Source organism: Schistocerca nitens, chromosome 5 (genome assembly GCF_023898315.1).
Source record: "Schistocerca nitens isolate TAMUIC-IGC-003100 chromosome 5, iqSchNite1.1, whole genome shotgun sequence".
Lineage (NCBI taxonomy): Eukaryota > Metazoa > Arthropoda > Insecta > Orthoptera > Acrididae > Schistocerca > Schistocerca nitens.
In genome coordinates this window covers 697,769,445-697,775,444 of record NC_064618.1, presented here as the reverse complement: position 1 = coordinate 697,775,444, position 6,000 = coordinate 697,769,445, and the positions used below count along the sequence as shown (strand labels likewise).

At 43.4% G+C, this 6,000-nt stretch overlaps 1 protein-coding gene across 2 annotated transcripts in view; it reads right to left on the bottom strand.

Moving 5' to 3' along the window:
* Positions 1–271: 271 nt before the first annotated feature.
* LOC126259427 (selection and upkeep of intraepithelial T-cells protein 6-like) overlaps positions 272–6,000 on the bottom strand; it is a 475,400-nt gene continuing 469,671 nt past the window's right edge. For both annotated transcript variants that reach the window (XM_049956225.1, XM_049956226.1), the window contains exon 7: positions 272–652. The gene's annotated coding sequence lies outside the window, so the exon portion shown is untranslated. The remainder of the gene's footprint in view (positions 653–6,000) is intronic.

Here is a 6,000-nt window from a genome sequence, read left to right as displayed (position 1 = left end):
AGCCACAGTTTGTCATGGCACTACTTGGTATCAGCCAAAAGGAGAAAACATATCAATTTCAAAACACAGTTCTGGATTATATTTTAAATCTGATATCACATATTATAATTTGAATTGAAACATATGTATGGTAACCTTAGTTAAATAATCAATACTTAACAACATTATTATAAGAGGCATATATGAAATGATCGATTTTTTGTTACATTTCAACACATTAATATTTATTTATAACAGTTTGAAAATATTTAATCAAATATTCTTATCAACATTTTTGGCATCAGTTTTAATGTTTTTTACCCTGTCGATACATTTAGCAGTTCTATACAATAGATAATTATATATTACAAAGCAGTAGGTAAAAAATACACACTACATATCGGTAACCATGTAAAAAGTAGAGCAAAAATATTTCTGACGAAGTCTCTTTTTGTGTTGCTGCTCTTTCCGGCCAGCCGTGCGACACGGGGCGCGCTCAGTTCGAACCACCGGCACTCGTCCGCGCAGCATCGCCGTCGACGACATCGACTGCTCGCCTGTGTCCAGCGGAGTCGCTGCCGCTGCTTCCGTCGCTGGCGCGGCCGTGGGCTGCGCGCCGCTGTCGACACCGGTCGCCTCCAACAAGTTGATCTCGGGCTGCGCTCGTGCCGACCTGTGGAACACACGGACACAAAGCGGTCTTAGAGTTACACGGTAGTCCTGGACCACTATAACAAAGCAGTCATCAGGTTCTCACATGGCATTTTCAATAAACGACTGCCTGCAGCGTGGGAGTTTTGATTTCAGTTCAACATGAGTACATCTACATCTACATATACATTTATACTCCGGAAGCCACCCAACGGTGTGTGGCGGAGGGAACTTTACGTGCCACTGTCAGTACCTCCCTTTCCTGTTCCAGTCACATATGGTTTGCGAGAAGAACGGCTGCCGGAAAGCCTCCGTGCGAGCTCAAATATCTCTGTTCTTACATTCGTGATCTCCTCGGGAGGTATAAGTAGGGGGAAGCAATATATTCGATACCTCATCCAGAAACGCACCCTCTCGAAACCTGGACAGCAAGCTACACCGCGATGCAGAGCGCCTCTCTTGCAGAGTCTGCCACTTGAGTTTGCTAAACGTCTCCGTAACGCCATCACGCTTACCAAATAACCCTGTGACGAAACGCGCCGCTCTTCTTTGGATCTTCTTTATCTCCTCATTCAACCCGACCTGGTACGGATCCCACACTGATGAGCAATACTCAAGTATAGGTTGAACGAGTGTTTTGTAAGCCACCTACTTTATTGATGGACTACATTTTCTAAGGACTCTCCCAATGAATCTACACCTGGCACCCGCCTTACCAACAATTAACTTTATATGATGATTCCACTTCAATTCGGTCCGTACGCATACTCCCAGATATTTTACAGAAGTAACTGCTACCAGAGTTTGTTCCGCTATCAGATAATCATACAATATAGGATCCTTCTTTCTATGTATTCGCAATACATTTACATTTGTCTATGTTAAGGGTCAGTTGCCACTCCCTGCACCAACTGCCTATCCGCTGCAAATGTTCCTGCATGTGATTTTTCCATTAGTTGCTGTATAATGTGGGGAAGGCGGTACTAGAGTGCAAGTAGTAACATTTCCCTTATTTCTGATCCATATACACTGTGTGATAAATAGTATCCGGCCACCCCCAAAAACATATGTTTTTCATATTAGGTGCATTGTGCTACCACCTACAGCCAGGTACTCCATATCAGCGACGTCAGTAGTCATTAGACATCGTGAGAGAGTGGAATGGGGCGCTCCGTGGAACTCACGGACTTCGCATGTGGTCAGGTGACTAGGTATCACTTGTGTCATACACATGTACGCGAGATTTCCACACACCTAAACACGCCCAGGTCCATTGTTTCCGATGTGATAGTGTAGAGGAAACGTGAAGGGACACGTACAGCACCAAAGAGAACAGGCCGACCTAGTCTGTTGACGGACAGAGACCGCCGACAGATTAAGAGTGTCGTAATGTGTGATAGGCAGACAGCTAACCAGACCCTCACACAGGAATTCCAAACTGAATCAGGATGCGCTGCAAGTACTATGACAGTTAGGCGGGAGGTGAGAAAACATGTATTTCATTGTCGAATGGCTGATCATAAGCCATGTCACGCCGGTAAATGCCAAACGATGCCTCGCTTAGTATAAGGAGGCCAATGATTGGACCACTGAACAGTGGAAAAACGTTGTGTGGAGTAACGAATAACGGTACACAATATGGCGATGCGATGGCAGTGTGTGGGTATGGCGAATGCCTGGTGAACGTCTTTTGCCAGCGTGTATATTGCCAACAGTAAAATTCGGAGGCGGTGGTGTTACGGTGGGTTCGTGTTTTTCATAAAGGGGCTTGAACCCATTGTCGTTTTGCGTGGCATTATCACAGCACAGGCCTTCTTGCTTCCCACTGTTCAAGAGCAATTTGGGAATGGCGATTGCATCTTTCAACATGATCGAGCACCTGTTTATAATGCACTGCCTTTGGCGGAGTGGTTGCACGACTGTAATATCCCTGTAATGGACTGGCCTGCATAGAGTCCTGACCAGAACGCCGACTTCATGCCGGGCCTCACCGACCGACATTGATACCTCTCCTCAGTGCAGCACTCCGTGAAGAATGGGCTACCATTGGCCAAGAAACCTTCCAGCACCTGATTGAACGGATGCCTATAAGAATGTCTTCAGGGCTAAGAGTGGGCCAACACCATACTGAATTCCAGCATTACCGATGGAGGGCGTCACGAACTTGTAGGTCATTTTTAGCCACGTGTCCGGATACTTTTGATCACATAGTGTATGTATGGTGCGCAACTGATCTACGTCTGATAGGACTTTGTGAATCCCTCTTTTTTTCTGCTTGCAATGTTATGACGATTTACGTAATAGTATGTGATATCCTGTTCTTCTTTCCACATATCACGGTTTTTCTTTTTTCTCGATGATCAAATGATCTATAAAATTTTTGTGTCTCTGTTAAAATATTGTTAATTTTCAGTCATTTTCAACACAAATTAAGTTTTGTAAATTCACTTTTCATAATTACCTAACGATTAATACATCACTACTTTAATGGGATGCATGGGAAAGTGTCGTACGTAGAGGATAATGTACCTAGGAACACAGGACGTGTTTTGGTCAGGAGGTTAGTCTAGAAATTGATTTTATAATGACATGAAGGTATACGCACTAGAGTCCACCATAAGCAGCTTTCGCCATTGTCTACAGTTTGGTTGTTGCTAGACACGAGGGTATTTAGTGCGGCTTTCGCAAATATTTCAAGGTCCAGACATTGTAATTTTGTATAGTATGTGAAAGATATTTGGAATGTTTGGGTCACGAAAGCTGACTACAGCCGGGAGAGTGGTGTGCTGACCGCATCTCTCTCCATATTCCCATCCAGTAACGTCTATCTGCTGAGAATGACACGGTGGTCGGTCGGCAGCGTTGGGTCGTCCGAGGCCTGTTCGGACGGATTTTGAGGTTTTTTATTTGGAATGTACTGTTAATTCTACACTTACAGAATTTTATGGCAAATAAGTCTACATATTTTTGAAAGTAGTCGTACAACATCTGACAGCTAACTCCATAATTCGCATGTCGTGCATCGACCTCTGCTTTGAAGCAGAAGAAGGCCTTTTACTATGGACGTGTGATCTTTGCAAATTAACTAAGGTTCTTTAATGTCTTAAGAATTTTACCTGTGTTGATATTGGAAAATTGTGTCACTTTACAACAGCTTCAGTTTCAAAATGTATTTAACTTGCAACTGGCTTTTGATATTACTTGTGCTTACTTCGTCTTCACTTAGTGATTAGTGGTGTGTGCGAGAGTAATGTAACAGGTACCAAACACGTTGTCCGAACAGGCCGTGAAGATCTAACGGAACGGAACGGCTGCTGGTCATCCTCAGGCATTAGGCGTCACCGGATGCTAATGCAGAGCACACCGCTCTCCCAGCCGTTGTCAGCTTTCTTGGCCGGTGCCGCTACTTCTTAGTGAAGCAGCTCTTCAATTGCACTCAAGATGGCTGAACGCACCCGGCTTGCCAGCAGCACTCGGCAGACCGGGACGGTCTAAGTGCTAGCCAATCCCGTCAGTGCCTAACTTCGGTGATCTGACGGGAACCGTTGTTACCACCGCGGCAAGGCAGTTGGCACAATATAACGGATACACGATGAAACACAATGTTGAAAAGATTTTCTACACCTGCATCTACATCGCATTCCGAAAGCCACCCAGCGGAGGTTACTCCTGGTACCACTAACTGATCCCCCTACCAGTTCCATTCGAGAATGGCGCGTGGGAAGAAAGATTCTCAGTACCTCCGTATAGGCTCTAATTTCTCGAATTTTTTCTTCGTCGGCGCTACGCAAGATGTATGTGAAAGAAAGTAATACGTTGTCCGCCTCTTCCTGGAAAGAGCTCTTTCAAATTTTCAAGAGTAAACCGTCCCGACAGGAACAATTTAAAATTTTAGTTAAGTAGTTGCTCTTAGGTACAAGACACTGTTACACCTTGAAACATGTATTTATATTAAAAAGTTTAATTTTCCGGTTCACCTGTTGTAACCTTTAAGAAAATATATCAAACTTCTTTACCTGAGGTGGGTAGAGGCGATAGTCCGAATAGCGTCCCAAGATTCAAGACTCTTCCCTACGTCGAAATGACTGAATATTGACAAGTCGATGTTTGATGCTTGAATTTTTAGCACCAAGAGATAAGTTTCTATCCTAATGTAAAAACTTATTTCAAACGAAATTGATTTGGAAAAATCAGACTTGGAAACGTTCTGTCAAGATTCTGGGGAAAGATGCGAACTTTAAAAGAAAAAAGACAATCGTTTTCTGCACCTTAATTCCACCGTTTGTAAAACGAGTGAGATCAGACGAGCATACAAACTGTTCCGTTCCAATCGCAGCGGTTGCATTTCTTTCGGATATTATAGAATCTGACGTTACAGCACAGCAGTACGTGGACGATACTCTAATCCCCATTTTGTTACCATTCACGGAAAGCCATTGTGAGCACATTGCGACAGTTTCTTCTGTTGCTTGTCTCCGTGCTTGCCAAACCCTGCCTTGGTCATCAAGATCTCCGGATCTCTCCACAAATGAGAACGTTTGGATCATTATGGGTAAGTCAAGAATTAGGCGCTATATCCATCGGGAAGGCTTCCAACAACTCTATTTATTAGTCACATACGGAGCGCGGGAAGAATGACTGTTTAAGTGCCTATGTGCGTGCTGCAATTTATATAATTGTTCTCACGATCCCTGTGGGAGCAATATGTGGAGGTTTTAGTATATTTCTGGAGTCATGACTTAAAGTCGGTTCTAGAAATTTTATTAGTAGACTTTCTTAGGATGGTTTCCGTCTATCTTCAAGATTCTGACAGTTCAGCTCTGGCATCAGATCTGTGATACACTACCGTGAGTCAAACAAACCTCTGACCATTTGTGCTGCCCTTCTCCGTATACATTCAATATCCCCTGCTAGCCTTATTTTGTACGGGTCTCTCATATTTGAGCAGTATTCTGGGATGGGTCGCATGCGTGATTCGTAAGCGATCTCGTTTGTAGTCTGATTGCATTTGCCTAGTTTTCTACCAATAAACCGAAGGATAGTACCTGCTTCTCCCATGACTGAGCCTACGTGACCATTCCTTTCAAGTCCTTACTAAGTGTTACAGCCACGTATTTGTATAACATTACAGATTCCAACTGTGACTCAGTGATATTATATCCATATGACAGCGTAATTTTTGTTTTGTCAAGAACATAATTTTACATATCTATGCACTTATAGGAAATTGCCAGTCTTTCTACCACCGTTTAATCTTATCAAGGTCTGACTGAATATTTGTACAGTTTTCTTCAGACTGTACTTCATTGTGGATAACATCATAACTTGCGAAAAGACTTGTTTCCTATTAATACTGAACGCAAGATCGTT